Source organism: Alexandromys fortis, unplaced genomic scaffold (assembly GCF_014885135.2).
Source record: "Alexandromys fortis isolate MF-2015 unplaced genomic scaffold, M_Fortis_MF-2015_v1.1 scaffold_202, whole genome shotgun sequence".
Lineage (NCBI taxonomy): Eukaryota > Metazoa > Chordata > Mammalia > Rodentia > Cricetidae > Alexandromys > Alexandromys fortis.
In genome coordinates, this window is record NW_026068077.1 from 1,985,303 (window position 1) to 2,012,654 (window position 27,352).

Genomic DNA, 27,352 nt, shown 5'->3' on the forward strand with positions numbered 1-27,352 from the left:
TCATTGCCAGGAAATGAATTTTTCAAAGTTGTCCTTGAGAGCAACTCCAGTTCCAGCACCACAGGTGGAGGAGTAGGGATTGCTATGAAAAGTTACAGAAGACAATTGGTCCTCTGTGTATCCCAGTGGGCACTCTGATTCCTGCTTCACCACCAACCTGATGTCATTGAACTTGACAGCTTTCTTTAGGTGGCATGTCAGATCCATGAAAGACTCATTCCAGGTAAGAACATGGACATCCATGCCAGTGAACTTCTCATTCAGCTCTGGAATGACCTTGTCCACAGCCTTGGAAGCACCAATGGGTGCAGAGATGATGTCCTGGGCAGCCGCGTGGCCACCATGTGACAGCTTTCCAGAGGAGCCATTCACATTCTTTGGGGAGCAGCAATGGCATCAACTATGGTTGTCCAAGTTGTCATAGATGACCGTGGCAGGAAGGGCTAAGCAGTTGGTGGTACAAGAGGCATTGCTGACAATCTTCTGTGATTTCTCATACTTCTTGTGGCTCACACCCATCACAAACATGGGACCATAAATAGAAAGGAAAGAGATGATGAGCCTTTTGGCTCCAGCCTTGAAGTGGGCCCTTGACTTCTCCATGGTGGGGAAGACAGCAACAGACTCCACTACATACTTGGCACCAGCATCACCCCATTTGATGTTGGCAGGATCTTGCTCCTGGAAGTTGGTGATGGCCTTCTGGTGGATGACAGCGTTGACTGTGCCATTGAACTTGCCATGGGTAGAGTTATTCTGGAACAAGTAAACTGTGGAGTTGAGGCCAATGAAGGTAGGTCATTGATGAGCACAGTATACACTTTGCTCTCATTGAGGGCATAGATGATAACCAGAAGCCCAATAGTCAAAATCTGTTCACTCCTATCTTCACTACTGTGTTTCCGGAACGAGGCTGGCACTACACAAGAAGAAACTTCCTCTGTTTCTTCTTGTGGGAACCAGGAGAAGCAGAGATAGTATGGACTTTTCTATTTCTATAAAAATGCCATAGAACTATTGATAGGAATATCATTGAATCTGTAGATTATCCCAGGGAATACTGTTATCTCAACCATGTCTTTCAATCCATCATCACAGACCATATTTTCATCTTCCTTTGTTTCTTTCAGCAATGTTTGTTAAATTTGCAGCATACATGACTTATACTTCTTGGGCTAAATTTCTACCAAAGTATTAGTATTAATGTTTTTGATGTTATTTGAGGTGAGATTATCTTAATTGTTTTTGATATTCCTCATTGACGATATATGGCTGACTTTTACATGTTGATTTTGTGTCTTGTAAATTTAAGAAATTTACTTCATGGGATCTTATACATGCAATCCTGCTGTCTGGGAACTGAAATAGATAGACCTAGAAAGCAGCTTTCTCCACCCTTCGGAGGCTGTGCATGAAGAACTCACCACCCGTTGGCATGGCCAATGGGAAAATCTGAGAGTTTTTCCCTGACATCTGGGAACAAGAACAGGGCTAACTGTCCCCACTTTCACCACCTCAGCTGAGTACTGGCTCTTATATCCTAAGTGACTAGGCAGGAAAAAAAGAAAACGTCCTTCAGTCTGTAGAAGATATCCACTTGAACTTATGTTCTTCCTCTTGTTGACTTTGCTTAATCCCTCTTTTACGTTCTGTTCTTCGGTTGACTCTTTATGTTGAGTTGATCACGTTTTTAATGTTTTATGCCACCCACTAGATCATAAGTTCTATGGGAATATGAAAAGCTGTCCTTCAGCAGACAGGGTTATGGAACACCTCTTGTGAATTATCTAGCTGCCAAGGACCACAGTCCTGCACGGCTCATCTTTCAGTTTCTCAAATAAGTGTCCAGCTTGGTAGTTTTAGGGAGGGCCTAGTCCTATCTACTGTGCTCAATCACTACTGGAGGTGAAAGATTTGAGTTAAGATTTTTAACCCCTCGTTTCCTATTTCAAGTGGTTCATTTGGTATATATGAATTCATCTATTTTGATGGTGCAAAAGTACAAGTTCCAGGGATGGGAAGAATAGAATTTTAGAATTTTGGAGGTAAAAGGAGTGTTACTGTCCAAACATTGATTCTAACTTCCTGTAGTGAATGAGGAAACCAGTCCAGAGAGAGTAAGAGATTTACTCAAGGTTACATAGGTTGTTGGTGATTTAAAGCCCCTTCTCTGAGAGGCAATAAATACCATAAAACTGTGCCATGGTGGTGACCTGAAGCTGCTGTATCTTTGCTCTCCATATGAAGAGTAAAAGGATTCAAATGCCAGGCAATTTACGAGTGTAAAGATTGCAAAAGGAATGCTTAGCCTGGCTAAACTGCTTTTAAGTTCCTGAAATCCCTTTCGTCACGGTCCTTTCCATAAAGTATCCGCTGTGCTAATTATAAAAAATGTCAGGTCCAGGCACCAAAAACTCTCGACAAGGCAGAGCTATAACTAAATGGAACTTCATAAAATGGAGTTCTTAAACAAATTCTGGTTTTTTAACCTATCAACCATCCCCTCAATATAGAGCATACTGTTATTCTGACACCTGAATTTCACACAATTTAAAATCTATACCATTTTATAAATAGCCACTTTGGTTTTATTTATCAGTGTTTAAATAAGTTCATTTAAATTTGACATTATAAACTAGTAATATATCTTTATTTCCATTTCCTAATTTTTATTTTCGTGTTTACTCTATTAGATTGCTTGTGGAACATAGTTTAATGTATTAGTAGGCTCTAACTTTAAATATGCTTTAACAGTATACTACATATTACAACTCATAAATATCCTGCAACATAAAAGAAAATGAAAAGAAGAATATGAATTTAGGCAGAGTTCTGAAAAAAAATATACTCGCATAGTGGTGTAGCTCAGTCGTGAACCATTTGCCTGGTAGGAGCAAAGTCATGGGTGCAATCCCCAACACACATACACACACAGAGAAACAAACAGAAACACAGACACAGACAGACAGACAGAAACACACAAGAGACACACACAAAAACATAGACACAGACAGACAGATACATATACACACACACAGAGAAACAGAAACACAGACACAGACAGACAGAAACACACACAGACACACACAGAAACAGAGACACAGACAGACAAACAGAAATGTACACAGACACACACAGGAACATAGACACAGACAGACGCACACAGACACGTACAGAAACACAGACACAGACAGACAGACACACAGACACACACACAGAAACATAGACAGACAGACAGACACAGACACACAGACACGCACAGAAACACAGATACAAACAGACAGACAGACAGACACACAGAAACATAGACACAGACAGACAGACACACTCACACAGACACACACACACTGCTCATAGATGGACTGTTCCCAAAATGAAAATCTTGAAAGCTAGACATATTCAAAGCGACTGCCATGACTTTCAAACACCCACTGTGTTCAGGGAACAAGATGCTATTTTAGAAACAGAGAATCTATTAAACAGGAGAGAACATGGCAAAATACGTAGTTAGGAAACACAATGGAAAATAAACCCTACCTGACAGTAACCAAACACTGTAAGACTGACTAGAAAGTGGGCGAGCCCCTTATGGTGAAAGTACCCTACAGAGAGATATCAGGAAAGAACGAATCTCCTAGACGAGACAGCTCAGTGTTCCATCAGTGCCAGAGCCCCACGGAGTCTATATAAAATCACAGTGCAATTACCTTTTGGACTTTATCTCTTTGACATTATCCTGAGTTTAAAAACAAGTTACATTGTCATCAGTGAAACAAAAAGGACAAAACTGGAAGAAGAAAAAAATTACATAGCATTTGATTAAACATTTTAAGTTTGTAGGAATATTTTTCAATTAAAAACAACGTGTACAAATAAGTGACAGAACATCTAAATAATCTGAAACAACAAATAAAATGATAACATAATTAAAACATTTAAATATCAAATTGCTAAAGGTAGAACAAGTACTTTCAAATCAGCATGGCTTAGAGAAATAAATTCTTGAATTTTCTCTGTCAGTAGTGTGACAGTAAGCTCCTTTTTTCCCATCCTTTCAACTTGGGGAATTTATATTTAAGAAACAATCAGAAATATTCACAAATATTCACTAATGCAGTACTTACACCAGAGGCTTTGCGTTGAGGAGATGGCTCAACCAGTAAAGCCTGTGTCGTGCGAGCACTGGATTCTGAACTCAGATTCTAAGCACCCACATGAAGAGCCAGGTGGAGAATGCGTGCCTGCAGTCCCAGTCCAGGGGGGTGGACGAGAGGGGGGTGGGGACAGTGGGGTGATACCGAAGGATCTCTGAAGTCTGCTGGCAGACCAGATGACTCTGCGAGTTCTGGGTCCAGTGAGACTGTCTCAAACAAACGAAGAGAAAGAGATGGTTAGGAGAGACCAAGAAACACAACCAACATTGATCTCTGACTTGAACATACACCAGTTCACACTGGGGCACATACACATGAACACATACACATCCTTATACACGCACCCCCAATACAGAAAAAGCACAACAGACAAATTTATAATGAAGCTTACAAAATATTTAAAATAAGTAACGCTATATGTGGGATATACATATAATATGTTATCTGTTGGAATGCTAGACAGTCTTTGAAGTTATCTCAAAGTAATGGCAGAGAAGATGCTCTTTTTTTTTTTTTTTTTTTTTGTCTGTTTAGTTGAGACAGTGTCTCACTATGCAGCCCTGACTCTCCTGGAACTCTCTAGGTCAACAGACTGGCCTAGAACTCACAGAGATCCTCCTGCCTCTACCTCCTAAGTACCTGGATGAAAGATGTGTGTCATTACACCCGTCTAGACAATGCCCTTAATAATGTTGCTTGTCCAATGCTATTTCAGGACCATGTCATGTAATAGTTCTGAAGTAAGATGCCACATTGCCCTTTGAACATTTGTTTGTGTCTGAGGACATTTTGGGTATTGTAAGAAGGGGACGAAGGAAGTTGCTATTGACACCTAGTGAACAGAGACAAGAGATGCAGCCAAATGTTCCATCATGACCAAGTGAAAGCTCTGTCCAGTCCAGATGTCGGCAGGGCCAGACCAAGAAATATGATCGAGTAAGAAGACGAAGCAAGGCCTCTGCAAACCGCAACTCTCTCTTGAGCCACCCAAAGCTTGCTGATCGGGAAAACAGAGTACAATCCTGCTTATGGGTTGTCTCCGCCCTAAAGTGCCACTACCACTGGCCTTACAGGGGAGGGACGGCTGGCAAGAGGCTGTGAGGCCAGGCAGATGGCAAATGCAGGAAGGTGGTTTCCAAGTAAGCTGTATTTGACACTAAGGAATCATTGCTAACATGATTGTTTTTCTTTGCTTTGGTGCAGACACTGGAGGATTCAAGTGTTGAAGGGTTTTGAAGACACGGCACATCCCTTGTGCTGTGCATAAGTACAGACAGGGGTGTTTTCAGTAGCCAGGCCTCTGCTGTAGTCACAGTAGCGGGGATCGATTTCAAGTACAAATTGCCCTTTCCGTGGTCTTTCCTACTTTTTATTCAGATTGTTCTTTTCTATTTTTATTTTTCTTTGTTTTTGTTTTAAGATCTAGCAGTTCTCTGTGGAACTAACAGCACTTGCTTTTTTTTTTTTTTAGCAGGAAGCTGGTAGACTTTTAATAAAGTACTTATGCTTAAGCTACTTATAAATCTAGATCCAAAACGTTACAGTGTGATACTTTATGTATAGAACCAAAGTACTAGGACATGCTACTTTATGTCTTGGCTTGCTCTATTTAATAAATAGGTTTATTTTCCTTTATATAAAGTGGATAAAGTACCTGCAACGCAAGCATTAGGATGTAAATTTGAATCCCGGGAACCCGTGAAAATCTGGGTGACATAGAGGATGTCTGTAAACCCAGTACTCACATGGCAACATGGAAGGTGGAGACAGGAGGCCCTCCAGAAAGTCACAGGCCAGTCAGTGCGGTTTATGCCGCAGTGATACTGTATCAAACAAAGTGATAGATTATCCTCTAAATTCCACGTATGTACTATGGCAAGGGCACACACATATACACATGCACACACGCAAACATATCACATACCCATTTACATTCACATATATATTCATACCCACACATCATACATGGCCATCTGTATTCTGTCCAATAATCCAAATAGATGCAGGTCAGGGCATTCTCAGGGAATTCATTTGAATAACCGGATTCCAGCTTACAATGAGATCTTAAGAATCAGGTCACTTTTGCCTTGCTTTTTCCCAAGAACCACATTTTTTCTCTGACAAGGCAAATTCCTACTGATCAGGCGTCACCTGGAGGTTGTTCCTCTAAGATACTCCACACCCTCACGCTCAGGGCGGGCTTCTGTTGTGGGTAGCCCCGGTACTTCCTGGCCCACATCAGCTTTATAGCTGCCTTTTCTTTTCTCACTGTGAGCTCAGGTGGAGGAAAGGGCAGGATGGTATCACACACATCTTATTCAGGCTGGTACATCCAGTTCTTGAATCCATGCCTAGATCATAATTGGTCCTGACAAATACTGAGTTGAATGGAGGAATTTACAGATGTTCTCCAATAAAATGAGGAATAACAATACAGCTTTGTGGCACCCATAACCAAGGTGGGATGGGAGTGGGTGCTAGAGAGTACATGGTAGGTCAGGTAGGCTCCGGGAGCCCCGCCTATGGCTGGAGGGAGGGGGAGCATGAGCTGGAGAAAGCAAGAAGAGGCAGCTGGGTCTTTGGGTTCCCTCGGGCTTTCCCCTCTTCAGGCTCTGCCTTCCTCAGAGCTCACTCACCCTGTGGCTAAAACAGCATGCCAAGTCTGGAGGTCTCTTTGATGAGCCCATTTGATGACACTGATAACTTTGATGACATTGATATATTTTATGAAGCCATTAAAGAAAGACATCCTGGAGTTCTCTTCAAACAGTTTTTTGAAGTGAAGATTTGTGGAGGTGTGCCAACTAAATGCTTTTGATAAGGGCTAGAATGTTCAATCTTCTCATGGTAGCGCATAGCCAGCTTTCTCTTCCATGTGTAAGGATGGGACATAGCTCAGTGGTAGAGCACCTGTCCAGGACGAGCTTAGCCCTGTACTCCATGTCCAGTACTGAAGATAAAATAGTTTCTACATGCCTATGTCTGCATATGAGCTGGGATTTTTAGTGTTAGCTGCCGTCAGGATAGAGAAAAAGAACTATACTGTGTTGAGTTGGACCTCAGCTTTATCTTCTGGAGTTTTTGTTTGTTTGGTTGTGGTTATATTTGTCATGGTTTTACTTTTGCTATGGCCTCCTGTTGCTCACAATGTAGCTGAGAATGACCTTGAACTCCTGATCCTCCTACCTCTTCCTTCCAAGCGCAGAAATTATGGAGGTCCACCGCCAAATCCCATTTCTGTGGTCCTGGGGATCAAACCCAAGGCCTTCTGCAGTCTAGGCATGGACTCTACCAGCTGAGCTACATCCCTAGTCATTCAGCATTGTCTGATAACACATGGCACAGAGACGTAAGCTTCTCATGCTGACTAATCTAACACGTGCCTTCTCTTTTCATGGGGAAGCTTAACTTCTATACAAGCATTTTGGGAAACGAATGCTGCTTTAAACTTTTTTGTGTAACTACTTTCATTTAACTTGACCATATACTGAAAAAGTTTTCTTCTTCTAGCATGTGATTTTGCTTTTTTTTTTAACCTGTAAAAGGGAGGGAAATTTCCATTTAAAATAAAGGATTCAATAATACAAATGAAGAAGAGTCTTGGGGGGAGATGGAGAGATGGCTCAGTGGTTATGAGCACCGCTCCTGGTGCAGAGGGCTTGGGTTCAGTTCTCAGCACCCATATGTTGTCTCACATTGCTTGTGACTCCAGTTCCAGGGGCTCTGACACCCTCTTCCGGGCTCTCCTGGGTCTCACAGGCATGTGGCACACATAAACTCATGCAGGAGTATATACACACATACAGATGATAAATAAGCAAATAAACAAAAAGCATAATTCTTAGTGTAGTGGTGACAAGTTAAAATTGAAAATGGGACATAAATCATTTAATTTAAAGCAAAAATTGCAAAAATGCTATACCATTGGAAGTAGGAATGGAGCACTATGTATTTTTGTAGCACACAGTATTGTTTTGGCTTGTCAGTAACATATTTGAGTACTTTATTAGGCAACATTCAATAAGTAGGGGGTCTTCGTGCTGTTTATTAGAGGAATTATGAGTGGTTTATTGATTGTCTCCAGAGATCGGAAGTCCCAGAACAGCTTAACTTGAAAGATAGTGTCCTTGTATAGCCACCCAGTGTATCATTCCTCTAGTTCTGCTTGCTATTTTCATAACGTTAAAGACATTGGCAGCACGAAGCACATACATAGAGTGAGACGTGGGTCCATCCAGAGGAGCTGAAGGTGATCAACTCGCTCCTTTTGTCAAACGCAACCATGAAGTCTTGGGCTCTAGAGTCTTCATTCGGATCCTGACTGCTTCTTAGCTTTTTAGCCCACGTCAATGGCTTTTACCTCTTAAAGAGGCTTCTCAGTCTGTAAAAGGAGGGCTAGGCCAGTGTTTCGTGATGAGGGCTAGGTAGAGTGTGCATCAGGAACATACTGTCTAGGTTGTCTTGGCTATTACTCAATGTGATGGATTGAACTGTGTCTTCCAAAGATGTGTTATTGTACTAACCTCCAGTACCTCAGAAAATGACTTGTTTGAAGGCAGAAACATGTGTGTGTAATTAGTTAAGATGAGAGGCTATTGGGGCAAGGTGGGCTTGCATATCGATATGATTGTATCCTTGTAAGATGGAGAAAGATAGGAAGGCAGAGCCTAGGAAGGATACGATACTGCGACAGTGACAAGCTAAAGAATCCTGAGATTTCCAGCCCTGACAGGATCTGGGCAAAGCAGCAATGATTTCTGCTGAAATTTGGGAACAGCAGCATCTTCTGAGCCCTCAATTCTAGACTTCCCAGCCTCTAGAATTCAGGGAGAATAACTTCTGCTTTGAGCCAGTTTGTAATTCTGTCATGACAACCCAGAGAAACAACATACAGATTTCCTTTTTTGTCCTGCTCAGTACCAACTTGGTTAAAACTGACTTTATACTCCACCACTGTCTTCATGCTTTCTTGTGTGTTTTCATTGTTCAATATGTTTAGAAATATCGGTTTATCCCCAGAGCCACAGACCTTGTATGTATGTGTGTGCGTGTGTATTTTTAAAATTCATCAAACAAACAAACAAATACAAAAGATCAAAATAAAACAGAAAAACTAAGAACCCATCTTGAGAGAGGTGGTAAAGATAATTTTGTTCCTTCTGAGTGTCTGAGAAAAGACTAGACAAGCGAATAACAGGAAGGTAAGTAGAAGTTGGCCATGAAAACCGTTATTTAGACAAGGGCTCAAATGAAGCCTTTCCTTGCCCAGGCCTAGCAACCCTATGTTTAAGCAGGGAATTTTTGTATCCCACTTTCCACGTTCTCAATATAGGCGAGAAACTCGATCTCATTTGTTTTCTATGACGAGCTCCCAGGTTCCTCGCTCATCCTCCTCCAGAATCACGTAGGTTCGTCATCACAGGGTTAAGTCTTTAACTGACCTGTGAGTGAGCATGTGAGGGTGAAAGTTTGCTTTTGTCTGTCTCCCCTGCAAAAAGAAATCTCACCAAAACACCAAGACTTGTGTGGAGGAAAGACAGCAATTCAAGCAAATGGCTTGTCTCCCTCAAGCCCTAGGGTGCCTTCATTTCTCCCATGTCCTAAATTGAGAATAGCCGTCTCAATTTCTTTGATATCTCGCTAATACCGCTAGGGAATTTTTTTTTAAAGAGCTAGAAGGATGGATAAATATAAGTTTAAAATTAGTCGGGTGGTGGTGATACACGGCTTTCATCCCAGCACTCGGGAGGGAGGCAGAGGCAGGCAAATCTCTGTGAGTTTGAGGCCAGCCTGGTCTATGAGAGCTAGTTCTAGGACAGGCACCAAAGCTACACAGAGAAACCCTGTCTTGAAAAAAATATATAAAAAAATAATAAAATTATTATACACACTTTCATACCTACACTTATGTATGGTGTGTTAAGTATTCAAAACATGACTGTTATTTAATTCAACTTTAGTTAGAATTTGATGAAAATTAGTCATTTAATTTATTTCCTTCCTTTTCTTTCTCTCTCCCTTTTTCTTTTTTAAAATCTCTCTTCCTCTGCCCCACCTCAGCCTTTTGTTTTTCAGATAACGATGAGGAGAAGAGAGACGGAACACTGAAGCAAATAAATGAATCCAGCCCTCTATTGTAATGGAAGCAGGCACCATTATGTTCTGAATCTTAGCAAAACATGCCGCAACCCTTAATACAAATATTTGTAAGGGCATTGCCTATGATCCCTTATGGTTGGGTAAAACTGCCTTATGGCACAGTTATAACATATTTTGTTTATTTATATTTTGCAATGCTGGGGATGGTACCTACGGCCTTTTTCATGCAAGACAAATTCATGAGCACTGAGCGTGACCATGCTCACCCTCTAATATTCTAATAGATGTTTATTGTTCGTTTCTTAAAAATCAAGGGTGGGTCAAAGAGAGAGATGACTCAGAGGGAAAAGTGCTTGTGGCAAAGCCTGAATGTTGGAGTTTGACTCCCAGGACCCACATGGTAGGAGAAAAGAACCAACTGTTGCAAGTTGTCCTCTGACCACAGCCTGTGTGCCATGACCTGTCCAAATAAATATAAAAATAAATACAAATAAGCAAATGCAAAACAAATTTAGAAAAGAAAAATATGTGGGTAAGTACAAGAATTTAAAACTAGACGACCCCATTTTTACATCTTAACATAAGACACAGATGTGGCGCATATCTTTGTCTTAATTTCTGGAGCAGCTGTGATTTTGAAAAATATTAATTCACGTGATAAACATACATCTCACACTTTCTGATTGTCAGGCCTTGTTTTAAGGGCTTTTCCAGTATGTACATATTTTATCCTCCTCTATGACTTAGGCAATATGAGAATTAGTCCTAGTTCAATAAAAGGCAGAGCAGAGCAGTTAAGTACAGGGTCATCGCAGGCAATCTGGCTTGTTGTCAATATTTCAAACCATTGAGCTTTTCTACATCTCACAAGTGACATTTTTGTTAATAACACTTTCATAGGTTCTTTCTCAGGTTACGTGTCATGGTTAAATTGGAACATAAAAGTCCAGTTTGTCATTGAGAAAAAACTGATTTTGATAATCATGTATCTAAGAGGCTTCCTACTATAAAATAATCCTAACCTCATATATGAAATTTGTGTCCAAAACTGTACTCTTGCTTTGCATCAAATAAGATGTCATATTAAATGTTGACTCTTTTGTCTCCAGCACAAAAGAAGGAAATGAAAAAAAGGAGGAAGTGGAGGACAGGGAGGAGTAGAAGAAGAGGAAGAGGAGGAGGGGGAGGCAAGGTCCTTCAAGAAGGTCAGTCTTACCCACAGTTTTGAGGCTTTCCTTCCCCTCCCTGACTGTTTTCCAGAGAAGGAAGCAGGAACCACACAGATTGTTCTACAGTAACGAGGAGGGCCATGCTACACCCATCCACCAGCTACAAGATGACTTTAATAAGCGCCCATAGGGTCCTCGAGACCCAACAGTGTCTGTTGCTACATACCAGCAGCTGAATGCCCAGTTATACAAGCATGGTGTTTATTTGTTTGTTGTTTGTTTTTTTCTGGTTTGTGATTTAGTGACACTAGCTAGCACCTGTAGCCAGAGGACAGACATTCAATCCAATCGCATCTCTGCGTGAAACCTTTTCCTTGAGAACCATCAGCTCATTGCTAAGGTTTTTGTGTATTTTCTTTGCCGTGATTAGCACAAATGACAGCTCCCAGAGAAGGTATGTTCCATGGCTTCTTTATTTCATGCTCTTTTAATGACTGCAAAGTGGTCGGAACTACTGAAGATTCGTTGAGGGCTAGAGCCATCTTCTCAAGTAAACTGGATTGGTGTTTTGCATGCTCCAGCAGAACTAGCCTTGTGCGTCCAGACGCAAATTAAAACAGCGCCAAGCAGAGAGTGATTCCTGCCTGTTGTGCCCCCTCGGAGGAAGTGCATCCAATAACCACAGACTTTATCTCCACTCCCAGAGGACTGTGGGAGTGAGATGACTCAACACAACATCTCAGAGAACAAGCTGTTTCTTTTAGCTGCAACAACAGCACAGTAACGAATAACAATACATTCTAGCAGCAGAGGCAATGCCGTGAACAGATGACCTCATGCCCATTGTGATTTTCCCCCAGGGCTTTGGGAAGGTCCAAGAAGCAGATTAACCTGAATGGCTGTTCAGTCCTCTCCCGAAAGGCCTGTCTATTTTACCCTCCCCCTATTTCTTTTCCCCATGAATGGATCCCTAGCCTACGTGCAACAAGTGTGGGAGGGAGGTGTTGACTCAACAACTGTGAACGCTTTCACAGGAGGGTAGTCAGACCACAGCTGCCCTGCTGTTAGTGCTGAGAAATAGCTGCTGGGTTTCTGAGAGCATGTTGTTTGTATGTGTTCATGTGGGCGCTCACCTGGGCTGGACTCTACAAAGGAATACATGCAGCCGTTTCTTCACATGGTTGCTGGGGATATGAACTCACACGGCAGGCACTTTACCAACTGAGCCATCTCTCCAGCCCCTGCGTCTTTTGAAGGAATTTCTGTTTTACCACAAGCAGCGATATCCCCAGCTTGTAGAGCAGGCAGCTTCTATAGGATTCTAGCCAGAGGAAGACTGCTCCTCCAGTTGGCAGTTACCCACTAAGAACAGCAGTAGGCATGGGCTGAGCGACTGGTTGAACTGGTCAAGATCTGAAACATCAGTTTCCAGCTGCAGAACGGTCCAACCATAGCCTAGCAACAGAGGACAGTCTCCCTGTTCTGAGGCCCATTGGACCATTTGTGTCTGAAAAGTGAAGGTCATTTCTGATGAGCCCCAGGAATGCTGGCCTCCAGCCTGTTTCTATACTTTCTGTAGTATTAAGGAAAAAGAATCCCTTCATCGCCTTTCTGCTTTAAGTTACATTGGTAACGCTGACTGTTACTGAGTAGGTATTGTGGGGCAAGTGTTGTCTGATTTTAATAATAGCCCTAAACAGCAGATGCCATTATTCCTCCATGGTGACATATTGGGAGACTGGACGTGAGGGATGTTGGTCAAAGCTGGGATTCCAGTCAAGATCATTTCATTCTGGAGTTTGTCTGTGCTGGGATTCATTGTCTCTCATACTCTAAATAGATTAAGAAAATCTCATGAAATGCATGAAGCAAACCTGCTATGGAAACTTTGGTCTCATGCTTACTTGCTAGAAAGTGGCAAAAGACGGCAATTATGCCACATGAAGCGTTGATTGACTTCCTCAAATGTTTCTCGTTCAAATCATAGCCTCCATGCATTCCAGTTTGTTAGATGAAGTGACCTAATATATCCTTAATATTGTCTCGAAAATTATGAGTCAGGGATTCATTACGAGCGTACATTGCTCCTCTCAAGCTGGCAACCACCCAGAACAGTTTTCTATATTCTCACAAGGCTCCAAACTAATGGCACCGGCCCTCCAGCCACCCAGGAGAACACAAAAGCTTCAAGACGGAGTGCAACACCCGTGCACACCTGCATGTCATCAGGGAAGTCATTAAGTGAGCAGCCTGCCATCGTGGCTGCTCATTGTCAGCGTGGAAGAGAAATTGACAGTGTTGAGACAGGCTGTCATGGGAGGAAGAGAGTGTCAACAGCCAGAGCATCCACCTCAGTGGATCCCCAGCCCCCGAGGAGCTATGGCGAAACCAAGCGCACAGAGTGTCCGAGGACGTGGGGGGATTCTCCACTGTGCTTGCTCATGCACAAAATTGTGGGCACGTGGAAAACAGAGGAAGTACCAGGTGGTGATGTGGGTGAAGAAATGGCTGCTGTGGTGAGCGTATGGTGGAGTATCGATGGGGTTAGCTTCTGTGTGTGAAGATAAGAGTTGATTCTTCCTAGTCACCTATACATATCTAGTAGGAATCATCAAGCCATGTTTGGACCCATAGGGACGCCAGCTTATCTCAGTGAGGACAGATTAAGAACTCGCGGAAAATATATAAGTAATTTCCATGGGCAAAACAAGAGTAGATAAAACAGTGTGTGTATGTGTGTGTATGTGGGGGGCAGGATGTGGGTGTGCCTAACCATATGCCTATGTATATGCGTGCCCACGTGTGTGTGTGTGTGTGTGTGTGTGTGTGTGTGTGTGTGTGTACAGGAAAGAATGGTCTATCTGTTCCTGGAATGTATTCTGAATTAATTAGGTTCACATCTCAGCTGCTTAGAGGAATCCGTAGTAGTTCAGCCATTTCAGGTCTTGTGGGAAATCAGCACCTAGCCCATCGTTAGGAGTTACATTCTTACACTAAGGAGGGAAATTCTAAACCTAATGACATGATCTAGAGACACAGTCAGTGGGTGGAAGTCCTGGACCCGTAGAGCCTGAAGGGCAGAATCCGAGGTCGGTCATGGATCGCTAACTGTGGTAGAGCATTGGTCACGATGCCGAATGAGTGGTGGCTCTGATGGGACAATAATCTCTGAGGGGTGTTGGAGGAGCCAGACTGGTGGGTAAATCACAAGGCATGTTAACAAGAAGCATGATGAAAGAGCCTCAGCAATTAGCTCCATGGCAAGGAATTAAAACTAATTTCAACAAATCATAAACAACGGAGAGGACAGAACGTACGTTTCCATCTCTCCAATTAGAGAGGGCAGGGCATATCTGCCCTGGTAACCTCGAAGTCTTCCTAATTCCACCAGGATCTGCGGTGTTCATTGAATTAAAACTTGAGCTTTGTGCTTTTGCAAATGGCTGGGTGACTTCTCCCATTGTTAGTCAACTGTCGACTCTTGGCACTTAACTACCCGTCACTACCCTGCGTTCTGTAATGATTATCTTTCCAAGAACAGGGATTAATTATGTCACTATGATCTCCTTGGTGAGTGACAATAAATGGCACCTGAGATGAATTAGATGACGTTCTGTTGTTTTTGTCCTGGCTGCCTATGTCTTCCCTGGCTCTCTTCCCTTTCACCTCCCTTCTCTTTTCTCTATCTCCCACCTTCCCTCCCTCTTCTCTTCCCTTCTGTGTTCTATCTTTTCCCACTTCTCTCTTACTCCTATCCAATCTTTCTTCCCTTCCCTGCCAACCCTGCCTGACTTCTGCCTGTTCTGGAAGCTTCCGCTGGCATCGCTTTTCACTTTGTATCTCTGATGATGCCTGGGTCAAAGCCTTTTATTGGATTTGAATTGCTTCATGTAGAACTATGCCTTTGAAACCCCAAACTTGTCCTTTCTGTGGTCCTGACCGTCTGAGATGGGTCTACGAAAGGACGGGAAGGCCGCTCCAGATGGTGGGACCCCTTCCCCGCTAGGAAATGGAAGAAAACATGGGCAGATTGGACAGCTGGGCTGCTAAATGAAGGATGCCTAACAAACCCGTGCGGTTTATCTATGAGTGGATGTCTGCTTCCTGGAAAGATGAACATATTTCTACCTCAGAGTCAACCTGAAAGGTTTGAGTGTGTGTGTGTGTGTGTGTGTGTACATTCATGTACCCATGCTTCTGTGTGTTTATCTGAAGGTCAGTGAAAAACATGGAGTGTTACTTCACTGGTGTTTTTTGTTATGTTTTGTTTTGAGGTAGAGTCTTTCATTGGTAACTTACCAAATAGGTGGAGCTGACTGACCAGAAGGACTCAGGGAACCACCTGTCTCCCTCCCTCCCTCATTGTTGCTTTTGGAGATGTGTATTGCAGCACCAAACTTTTATGTGGGTTCTGGAGGCCCGAACTCAGGTCTTTATGCTGACACAGCAAGCATTTTAGCCACTGAATCTTCTCCTCCGCAGCCCCTCTCTTTTTTTTAGAGAGAAGGTCTCACTGCATAGACCAGACCAGCTTTGGGGTCAGTCTCTTTGTGCCCCGCCTTTGGCGTGCTGAGACGATAGGGGTGCACTACTACACTCTGTACATTCCTTTTTTCATTTTCCTTAAAAATATGTGTAGTTGGCTCAGTCCAAAAAGGGAACCACTGCTCCAAGGGGTCCTTTAATCCACTGATGTGTATTTGGACTTTTGCTACACAGGTTTTTGTTTCCACAAAGAACTGCATCAAGCAGCTTTTCCAAAGTGGGTTTCATGGAGCATCAGCCCTTTGCCATGCGAGAAAAAAGTACGACAGTCTTTGGCTATGGTCTAGGAAAGCTTGCTATGCTCCTTCACGCTGCATAGGTTCCAAAAAGCCCCACTGTACAGATGCTGGCTAGTTGAGTACTGCTCACTTCACTCTGCCTGCAGTTTTTAGATGTCTCTAAGTTCACAGCAAAATTAAGTGGAAAGTACGGAAAGGTCTCATATGCACAGAATCCCCAGGTACTAACATCTTCTACTAGCCAGTATATTTCTTTTCTCAACATCTTCATCTCCCAGAGTCTTAGTTAACTTAGAGTCCACTGCCGACATTGCACAAATATATGTCAACACATATCCACCACGGTTAGTATTACATACAATTGTTCTGGTGCCTCAGAACTCCTCTGTGTCAAAGCCAAGGCTAGTGACATAATCCCAGCCCTGTAGAGGTGGGACAGAAACATTTCTGTTTAGACAGCCTAGCATACCTATATAACAAGTTCCAGGCCAATGAGAGACTGTCTCAGAAACTAAGATGTATCTATCCATCCTGCTGTGAGACTGTGCTGTCCATCTCTGATAGGAAAGCTACATACATGAATTCTAAGCATCATGGTTGCCTAAATCCAACTTCACAGTTTCAATGAGAGGTGACCTCTCAAAATAGAGGGGGGGGGAATTTTGTGGGGTGCCTCCTATAATTGAAGACCTAAAAGGAGTTAACAATTGATATAGGGAGAATTAATCTTCCCCTGGGATGAGCCCTTTGATTGGTTATCAAATACAGAGAGGTCAGCCATAGAAACATGTCCATTTAGGCAAAACTGGATAACTTGGCAGGTTGTATTTACGTATTATTTATTTTTATGTATATGCAAAAAAAACAACAATTAAAGAAGGGGGACCTTTAATTTGGGAAGAGATTAAACATGGGAAAGGGGAAAAGGAAAGGAAGAAATGATAAAAGTTATATATTATTAAAATTAAAAAAAAGAACCAAGGTTGATGGCTCTTAAGAATGACAGCCTAAACAGACCTCTGGTCTGCACTCACAGAAGCACAGTCCCACTCCTCTGTGTTCTGCTTTGCTCCCTTTCAAACCAAGGGATGGGTGCCATCTTGCACTAGGGTTCTACATTTGAAAACTGCCCGTGGGAAATTGCATTCTAAGTGTGAATGGGTAGAATGGGTGGATTCCACTGGCAGGTACAAGAAGGAATCTGGGGCCCTGAAAGGGCAGTTCATGGAGCCCCACACAACAGAAGTGGATTTGTCTGGACTGTCCAGATGGTAGAGAGAATCCAGCTCTGTTGTTTCCTATCTATTTTTCCTGGGGCAGCTGGCAAAATCTCAGTGGGCTTTAGTCTCCTCCTCAGTAAAATGGAGCGCATGCCAACATGAGTTTTGACGATTGAGTTCAAGAGGGAAGCAGAGCAAAAGAATCGAGCGAGGATTCACCAGCGTTAAGCATCAGAACTCCCTCAAAACCTTTGTGCATTTCCCATGTCCTGTTTGCAATGGCTACTTCTGTGACTCACTGCTCAGCCCCTTCAAGAATAAAGCAGAACTCAACTGTTTCTCACTGGCTTTCCACACGCTTGTCTTTAGTGGTGCCATTGGTTTACATACTGAATCTGTAAACTCCGCGCTTCTGTTTTGATCAGGGCACCATCTTTCTCCACAGTCCTGACATCTCCCCTTCATTTCACACTGATGGTGCTCTCCTCTTAGGGTCAGGAACCTCTACCCATCTAGACTCTTGCAACAACCTCATGTTCATTTTCTTCTCTCCAAGACATCATCCTATCCACTCAAAACAGGTTAATATTGCTGTCTGAGGAGCCTCCCCCTCCCCCATCATTTCCCAGTGACTGTGTGAGCAATTATCCTAAGGCTTAGGCCCATTGTAGTCCAAGATCCAGGTGAGGCCCTGAAGTAAGAGCATGGTGTTGCTCCTCAACGACCTTACCTTGGAGAGAGCAGACAAGCAAGCATGCTACCCCCTGACATATGCTACCCCTATACGTACAATGTGGAACTTCTGCAGTGTGCTATAAATGACTGGTCACAGCGTGGACACAGGGTTAGGTGTGTCCTTGTGTGTAGCTACTTTACTCTGAGGAAAGAAGACTCCAAAGAGACACCATTTAACTGTATGCTGACGTAGCTGGTCAGGTGCCTGTGAGTGGCAAAAATAGGTGAGTTTGGGTGCCATTCTCAGGTCTCCAGGGGTTGTGACCTAAACAGGTTAGCTTGGCTCTCAGCAGCCTCTCCCTCAGGAATCTGAGTATCCTGTTCTCCATTTTCCAGCTCTTCTTTGTCCACATGTTGACCTTTATTATTCCATTCTTTACACATGGACCTACCGTTCATTCTTTTTCTCAAAGCACATTCATTTATGTCTCTCCAGTGTCTTCACAGTGAATTCTGAGCACCCTTCAATGCAGTGCTAACGGTCTGGGAAGAGGAAATAGCCATCTGTAAACCTGTATGTGACTTGTATTTGGTGGCTTGTATGTTCCCTCCCAAACCCATACTGACATTTACTTACCAACATAGTAGTGTTGGGGTGGTGGTTAGGTCATGAATTAATGACATTATCCAGGGAGTAGAAGTTACCCAGAAAGAGGGCTCCTTTAAGTATAGCCCCCTCTTTTCCTCTCATCTCTTAAGTTCTCACTTGCCTCTCTGTCAGGTTCTAACAGAGCAAGAATGCCTGTATTCAATGCCAATGCCATGTTTTTAGACTTTACCAGGCTCCACAACTGTAAAATAAATTGTTACATTGTTTTGAATATACAGTCTATAGAGTTCAATTGTCAAGAAAGAAAGAAATAAAGAGAGAAAAAAGAAAGAAAAGAAAAGTAAAGAAGGGAAGAAGGAAGGAAGGAAGGAAGGAAGGAAGGAAGGAAGGAAGGAAGGAAGGAAGGAAGGAATCTTCTGGAACCAAGAACACTAGTCAATAGGGATGACGATGTAGGCACCGACTTGACTTTTCCATTTTCAGTGAGTTCTGTAGGCATTAACTTCAGTAATAGGACCTTGCCATCAGTTTGTGGGGGGCACCTTTGCAACAGTCTGGGTTGTTTGGGGTTTCACATCTGACTGCTATGCTCAGCCCCTCAATTAGTTGAAACCCATTCCTTGTACGAAGCTTCATCTGGTGACAAGAGATGTCCAGTTGGGACTCTTGTCTCTCCCATTGTTTTGTGATTTCATTTATATTGCTTTCACATGTGCAGATAATTTAGGGAACATCTACTGTACTAGGCTTCCATAAGACCCTTCAAATGGCCTTTAATTCTATCTGCCTTTCCTCTCCCTGCATCCCCTCCCCTTCCCCATTTTATCCTCCCATTCTGTTCCCATTCCCACGCCATCTATAGCTATCAATTCTATTTCTCTTTCTTAAAGATATCTGTGTCCCCCATCCCTGTGGTTCTATAGATTGTAATTTGCTTATCTTTGACTTACGGCTAACATCCATGTATAAGCAAATACATACCACATTTGTCTTTCTAAGTCTGGGAGGACTCATTCAGAATGATATTTTTTTTTCTTGGTTCATCCATTTACCTGCGAGTTTCATGGTTTAATTTTTTAAATGGAGGAATAATATTCCAGTGTGCAAATATACCACATATTCTTTATCCACCCATCCATTGATTGACATCTAGGTTGTTTCCAATTTTGGATATTATGAATAGAGCAACAATAAATATGGCTGAGCAAATGTCTACGTAGTAGGATTAGTGTCTTTGGGGCATGTACTAAGCCCGATCTTTATTGTCTATCTTGGCGTCCCTGTGGTAGGACTTTTCCACAGAGGACTCTTTCAACCAGTTAAAGTGAAGTGTCTCCCAATTGCCTATCTACTCCTCTTTGACAATGTCCTAAGCCCTGAGGAATTCCCTCTTAAACAACTCTGACCCCATTTGTAGACAGATGTGGGTCTCTTCCTTAGGATAAATCTCCTGTGGGCAGAATGTATTTCTGGTGTGAAACTTACAGGCCGTAGAGTTGGCCAAGAATGGGCTGTCATGGTAAGGAAGCACAGATGTGGGTGGCTGTTGTGTCCCAGGACTGGAATATCCACATGCCTGTGAGTTCCCTCACTGTAGGGACTGGAGTTGAGAAGAGGTGCTTACAAGTGGCAGAACTAAGTGCATTTTGGGCTCCATTTTCCATTCCACTGGCTACAGGGAACCTGATCTGCTGATTGCTTGGAACCTGAATGGGGCAAGTACTCTGTATCTTCTCTGAATGCTGGTCAAAATGGGAACACAGAGGCATTTTGTTCAACAATTTAATCACTCCATTTACTATTAATGACATTTAGATTTGTTGATTTGTGGGCCATCCCTCTGAAAGCCAAAGAAGTTTTTGTGGGTAATGATTACATTCACACACAACCATACTCACTTCCATGTAACCAGTTCATCAGGCAAGAGAGATGGGAAAATGTCCTCTCTCCTCCTCTTCTCATGAAAAATAAACTTACTGGATACTGGGTCAACAACCAGCATTCAGTAGTCTAAGCTACTTGTTTTTATGAGGGAAACTGGAAAGCATCTTCATTTACCCTTGAAGGACTGATGCTTGCATGTCTATCCACTTCGTAAACACAGAAATGGAGAGTTCAGAGATCCAAAGGTGTGGGTAATTTTTAGCAATTTGGCACCAGGTTTTCCATTAAGGAAAGATGAACCCAATAAACAAGCCAGATAAAGGTATCACTCTTGAAAATTGTGAAAATGGGCAGAAAGTCAGAGTTCACACACCGAGGGTCAGGCCATGCTGTGCCTTCTGGATGTGGCCACCAGAGCATTCTAGTGGTCCAAATAAAGGAGAGTTTGTAGCTCCTCCAAACAAGAAGGCAGGAAGGGAGACAAAGGAAGGGGCCTGCGGATCAAGGAGGATGCTCCTCAGATGTGAAACACACGCATGCTCAGTAGTTAGAAGTTAGTATAGGGGGAAGCATTTTAAACAAAGGGTATCTTAGATACAAAAAAGGGTGTATTTTCATGTGGTTTTGGATAGTTAGCATAGAATAAATTTCTTCCTCTCTGTTGATCCCTTGGGTAATGGATGCTAACAAAACAACTCAAGAAGATGTACAGTCTACAAACATCAGTAATTAATGTTTGTGATCTGTGAACACAGTGTTAGGATTGACTGAAAAGAACACATTCCCCACCCCCTTAATGCTTGCAATGTGTGTGGTTCTTTAAAGAAATATTATAAGTAGGAAAGACAATCTCTTTCTGGACTTCTCGGTAAGGAAGACAGAAGCGCAAAGTACCAATAAGGGTGTGGGAAAGTGGAGAAGCCGAGTGTCTGCAGGGTGAGGATGTATTTCTTGCATGAATAACTTCCTAACAATTTGCCGAAGGAGTGCTTTTTCTATCAAGCTGAAACCCCAAACCAGCATCGTTTTCATTTTCTGAGCACCTGTGAAGCAATCCAGCTGCACAGCCATGGGAAAACAATAGGCCCGGTGACAGTTCATTAACACAAACCAGCAGCCAGATTGGTTTGGAAAAGTCATTGATAGGGAATTTCCCCCCAAGGAGGCAACAGCATTCCTGGACCAGACCAGGAACGCAGCTAACCAAGATTATAGATGTGCACACATCGTCTGAAACTGAATTGTAATTTGGTAACCATTATGATTTACTATGTAAGTCCAACAGAATAACAAATAGGGAAAGGGCTGCGATCGCGTCAGGTAAGTTACGTGTGCGCTGTGTCTGGGTGCTCAGTTTTTTTTGTACATGGACTATTTTGTTCTGGAAGATCAAGTCAACGATGCTGCCTCTAAAATGGCTATTCCTGTGCGTATCTGTAAAAGGAAACTAGGAGCATTCGCACGCCTGCACAACTCTGAGCCTTACCACAATGCTAATAAGAAACTAAAGACGCTGTTTGGCACAACCACATTCTCACAAACTCATGTCACTGGTGACGACACATGTTTGAAATATGGTAACTCACAAACAAGCTGGCTGCATCAAGTGAAAAGTACTGACAGATCAAGAGGGTGGGAAATGGATCTGCTAACCACCCACTTTTAGTGCAAACTTGAAAATGTAACCCTGGGAAATTGGAGAAAAGCATGATTCTTCTCTTTTATATTGATGTCGATACCTGGGAAACTCTCAGGGTCTGTTCTCGTTGTGAAATGTTTGTTTATAGAACTTACTCACAGCCATAATATGGACAAAGCCATGTGACAAACTGGGAGCTAATGCAGATAATCCTTCCCTGCTCCAACATTTCTTCTCTGAAGGTACAGGAATGGCTGGGGAAATGGCTCAGTGGGTAAGAGTGCCTGCTGATCCAAGTTTAGAGCCCCAACACCCTTGTAAAAATCTGGGCATGGTCACATGTACATGTAACCCCAGTGTGGTCGGGGACAGAAACAGTAGGGTCACTTAGGGTTTACTTGTCAGCCTGTCTGAGATAGTCAGCTCCAGGTTCAGTGAGAGACCCTGTCTCAAAGGAATAAGGCACAGAGGGATACAGTAAGACACTAGATGGATTTCTGCCTCTGCCCCCACTCCATTCACATGCAAACACAGGCACATGAATGCGAACATATGTGTATATGAATCATATGTACACACACACACACTCACGTGGGGACAGAAAGAGAGGGGGATACAGTAGCATTTTAACGATTCTGTTAATTTTCTCACTTTCTTCTTTTCTACAGCAATTCTATCCTTAAAGTAATTCTTAATATCCCAAGGGAACGCCAGATTTTCCTATAAAACTTAAAGGAGAAAAAAAACAAAGCACTAGAACCACAGTTTGTAAAATGTTATTGTATTTGAGTTACATACTATTGCACGCATTCACATAATCTGTTTTTCAAAGAAGCCACCATACTTCCACATGAGTCCGCAAAGCAGGCGCTCAATGAGATAAAGCCCCATCAGATTTTTGGTCTATTGCAGCTGCTTGCTTTTCTTAATCATTTACTACCAATGTCTGGAATAACTGAAACATCAGTATCATCAGAAACTGATTGACTGCAATGGCCAGCCGTAGAGTTAAATTTAAGTGGTCACTGAAGGCTTTGGAGTGGGTAGGGGTGGGGAGGTGTGTATCTCCAGGAAAATATAAAGATTGACTGTCAATGACCGGCCAAGGTCACTGTTATGAACTCTTTTGAAAGATGGTGATGATGAATGGAGTTCGCATGGGTAGGAGAGGCACAGTGTCTGTGTAAAGTCTTCTGTGGGGTTGAATGTAGCTTATATATAAGCACATCTCCCCAGTTATTTAAAGTACGGTCTTTAGGGGGCTGAGGACAGGGCTCAGTGGAGAACGCACTTGTGATACAAGCATTAAGACTTTCGTTAAGACCCCTAGAACTCAGATGAAGCAGGATGGAACAGCATCTATCTATAATCCCAGTGTCCCTATGGTGAGATGGGCAGCAAGGGTAGTAAATTTCCTGCAGTTCATAGACTATCTAACCTGGTTTAGGCAGCAGCAAATAAACAAGATTTATCAGTTAAGGTGGAAGGTAGGATGTTCTAGAATGTTTGTTTAAGTATGCAAAGATATGCTGTGAAATATTTATTTAACTATGTAAAGATGTATTGCTGTTTTACCTTGCTAGCGTAAGGGCACCTGATTGGTCTAATAAAAAGTTGAGTGGCCAATAACAAGGGAGGAGATATAGACAGGACTTCTGGGCAGGGAGAGTATAGGAAAAATTTAGGCTCAGGAGAAGAAAAAAAATGCGATGCCAAGGAGATGCTGGGGAGACACCAGGGCCTAACGGCCAGCCACAGAGAAAGCAGGAAAGTAGAACGTACAGAATGAAAGACAGACAGAAAGCTCCGAGGCAAAATATAGATGAATAGAAACAGGTTAAACTAAGCTAAAAGAGCTAGTGGGGCCAGGTGGTGGTGCCACACACCTTTAATCCCAGCACTCAGGAGGCAGAGGTAGGTGAATCTCTGTGAGTTCAAAGTCAGCCTGGTCTACACAATGAATTCCAGGACAGCCTGGGCTGTTATACAGAGAAACCCTGTCTTTAAAAATAAAACAAATAAAAAAAGAACTAGTGGGATACGTCTAAACTGAGGCTGAGCATTCAGTCTCCGTGTCTTTATTTGGGAGCTGGCTGGTGGTCCAGAGAAAAATCCAACTACACTAGGACCAGCATGTCTATAAATATATAGTGGAGGGGTCTGAGAGATGGCCCAACCTAGAGTCAGTGCTGCTCCTATAGGAGGCCCAAGTACTGTTCTCAGCACCCATATTAGACAACACCACAGACTCACACACACATACACACCCCTCACACCCCACACAAAATGAATCTGTAAAGAAATAAGCAAAGTAGAGAGCAATAGAGTGAGACGCCTTCTTCTCTGACCTCTGCATACACACCCATGAGTTCATTCACACATGCAATGCTTGTACAGACACCACTCCCAACACAAATAAAATCAGTAAAAACAAACTTATCCTTTGTTCCCTACTCCCAACCACCCTTCCTCAGCGCCCCCATGGAACACTACTAGTGACTGTAACTACACAGTCTTTGCCAGTTGAAGGAACGAGTCTTAAAGGGCTGTGGAGGATGAAGGCTCTGTCTGGACTCCTCCATGATTGCACAGGCCTACAGATAACATCACGACAGCATAGCGACCATAGAGGACATTCTCCACTCAGCCCTCTCTGTGCTCTGCTTCCCTGGCAAGCCCTCAGTGGCTCTGAACATGCCGCTGCTTCAGATAAGCTTGTGGGAACACAGTAGCAGGTAGACTCGGTGTCACAACCCACCCCATGGAGGAGGAAGTATTGTGACCCCATCTAGGGCTGTTGAAGCACTTATCATGTCTGGGGCAAAGAAAACCAGAGAATTTTATCAGGAGTCAAAACTTTTCATGCTTGGCCTGTCTCCTAGACTGTGGCTGCCAGAGTGAGCAGAGGCTGTGTGTGTAGGAGCGTGGTTTCTTCAAGATAAAGTGACCTTATCACCCTGGATGACCCTATCAGTCAGGCCAGGCTTTAGTGTCCACCGTAGGGTTTTACTCGATTGGCCTTACACTTTTTTTTTCTTTTTAAAGAGGCTTGGCATTATTACATAGTTTAATTTAGTGAACACTATAATGCTCATCTCTATGGTATTTATGTCTGAAGCTAATAGAGAGTCAGGGGTGTGATTTAGCATTTCCCAAGTCCGTACCATAGTGGTTTGAATGAAAATGGTCCCCATAGGTCCATAGAAAGAGCACTATTAAGAGCTGTGGCCTTGTTGGTGTGGGTGTGACTTTGTTCGAGGAGATGTGTCACTAAGCGTTGACTTTGAGGTCTCAGATGCTCAAGTCAGGCCAATCCAGATGTGGACGCCTTCTCTAACACTATGTCTGCCTGCTTCCCTCCATGATGACAATGGACTAAACCTCTGAAACTGTAAGCCAGCCCCAATTAAATGCTTTCTTTTATAAGAGTTGCTGTGGTCATGGTGTCTCTTCACAGCCATAGAAATCCTAAGACAAACCCCAAATTACTTTTCTTCACTACTGCCCTAGGCAAAGACTTCAGTGTCATTTTATAAACAAGGAGACGGATGATCTAGCCAGGATTCTTCCAGGTCCACAGCTTCTAAGAGTCTGGATGGACTTAACCACCTGATCTGTGGCCTGCCAAGCCCTTTGCTGCCAGGGAGCAAGCCAGTAGAGAGAACCCTCTGAGACAGACGAGAGAGGAACTCGGATCTCCGTTGTACTACTACCAGCTGTGGACCTTGAGCAACTTATTTAACTTTTCTGTGCCTTAGTTCCTTATCTGTAAAGTGGGATTAATAATAACACTCACTCGGTGGTGCTGGAAAACAGTACGTACACCCTGGAGCCAATATCCACACAGCTAACGATAACGCCTGCTAACTTTATCCGCCATTAGCTGCCACCTCTTTGTAAAAGGTAGGGGAGAGCCACACAAGGCTCTAGGTGACTCAGAAAGCAAACAAAGAAAACGGGAGGACGTAGGACAAAGCGTCGCTGTTCGCTGGCTTTGTGGTCTGTCTTCCTGCTCATTTCTTCATCCATTCGTTTCTCGTTTGTAGGAATCAAGTCCTGTCTTTCCTTTGACTTTTTACCCTGACCTTTTCATTATGTTGCAAAGCAAAGCAAAGCAAAATAAACAAACCAATGTATTGACATGTGCAAAAATATGATTACTGGGCCTTTCTCAGACTTTCTTCTTTTCTCCCTTTCCTAGGCTTGCACAAACTCCCACAGGGCCATACAGCACATAGGCACACCTCCACATTCTGGCTTTTTGAGTTCCACTAGAGTAGTCCCTGTTCTCCCCTGTTCTGCACTTCATCTTCTGCCTCTTCTTTCTACTTATCTTGCTCTCTCCTCTGCCTCCTCCCCTTCCTTTTCCTCCCCTCCCTCCTCTTCCTCCTCCTCTCCTCCGTGCAGGGCATCAATCCCTCTCTTGTTATCACAGGTGCAGTCGCTTGCTGTCATAAAGTTAAATATTTGTCTCCCTCATGAACTCCTACACTCTCAGGGCTGGGAGTGCCATAAAAGTCACCTGCTCCGACCACTCCCCTGCTGCTTGAATGGCTTCTTAAATGTTGTGGCTAGCTGCGACAATGGGCTCTGGGTGGCCATTTCCACCGACAAGAAGTTCTCCCGGCTGCTGGGAAAGTCAGTTCTCTCCTTCCCATTCTCGTTAGAGTCCAAGGGCAAAAATGGCATTGAGCCTCACGCCTCTAGTCCGTTAAGAGACACATACTTTGATTAGTTAGAGATATTTGTGATAGAACTGATTGCAAGACACCCGGCAAAGGATGACCAGCTCACAAAAAAGATTTTCTTACCAGAAGAAGACAGGCTTCCCAGAGGGGAAGATGGCAAAGACCTTCTGTGAGCGGCTTTGCAAGCCAGCGACTACCCAGTGCTAAAACGTGTGTGTGAGACGCTCGACCTGAACAGCAACCCAAGCTATGTCAGTAGCGGAGGCAACAACAGCTCCTTTGTTAGAGCTGGGGCTGGCGAAGAGTACACAAACTCCACCAGTAAGTGAGAGCCTAGGTGGAATAAGGGCCTCCCCAGCTGGGCATGATGGAGACTGGATTGAAAGGTTTGTAAAGTGGCAATTAGGCACTCGGATCAGTGAAGTATGGC

General features: G+C 43.2%; 1 pseudogene; it reads right to left on the minus strand.

Annotated features, from left to right (window-relative positions):
- Window positions 1-26,923, minus strand: LOC126488312 (glyceraldehyde-3-phosphate dehydrogenase-like; annotated as a pseudogene).
- Between the last annotated feature and the right edge of the window lie 429 nt (window positions 26,924-27,352).